Genomic DNA, 814 nt, shown 5'->3' on the forward strand with positions numbered 1-814 from the left:
TATAAGTGTGTTTATTTCTTTACTTGTACATGTAGGTGCCTGAAGAGCCCAGAAAAAGGGGTTTAGATTCTCAGGAGCTGGAGGGAAAGATGGTTGCAAGCTAGACAAAGGTGGGAACTGAATTCTGGTCCTGGGAAAGAGCAGTGTAAGCTCTGTGTCATCTCTCCACTCCCACCAAAATTTACATATTATCCAGATGAACTCCAGGACTGATACAATTAGTTGAAAGAAATAGTTATAAAAGAGTTCATTGGTGTCATCTGTGCACCAGTAGGTGACAGAGAGGAGAGAGGCTATGTCTATGAACATCTGAATGATTAGTAGCTTAACATTCCCTGAAAAAATAAGGTGAGCCTGAGCTGACCACCAGTTCAGGGCTCCCAGGATGAAGAGCAAGCTAGGGATTAGAAGAGCCCCATCTGGGGCATGGGTGCGAGTGAGACTGAGACAGACGGCCCTCACAATGGGCCACTCCGGCAGCCCGGGCAAGGAGTGAGGCCTGGATGACCACCAGACATGCACCATGGGACCTGGACAGGAAACTATCCTGAGATGACCACCAGCAGGGAACGGGAGACCATGCTCGAGATGTCCCTTGTCTGTCTCCATTTTGTGAATGAGTGAGGCACAACACTCCTGAAAACACTCCTGAGACAACCCCAGACACTCTGAAGCTGCAGGCACCACTAAGAGAAGCAAGTGGTGGAGAAATGGAAGAGAAAGAGAAACAGAGGGATGTGGGCGCAATGAAGAGACACAAAGAGTAGCGAGGAACACCCTGACGTGAGTAGATGATGATGCCACGTGGCGCCAT

At 49.0% G+C, this 814-nt stretch overlaps 1 pseudogene; it reads left to right on the plus strand.

The window, feature by feature from the left end:
- Window positions 1-259: 259 nt before the first annotated feature.
- LOC127197566 (uncharacterized) lies at window positions 260-333 on the plus strand (annotated as a pseudogene).
- Window positions 334-814: the final 481 nt, after the last annotated feature.

Source organism: Acomys russatus, chromosome 1, assembly GCF_903995435.1.
Source record: "Acomys russatus chromosome 1, mAcoRus1.1, whole genome shotgun sequence".
Taxonomy (NCBI): domain Eukaryota; kingdom Metazoa; phylum Chordata; class Mammalia; order Rodentia; family Muridae; genus Acomys; species Acomys russatus.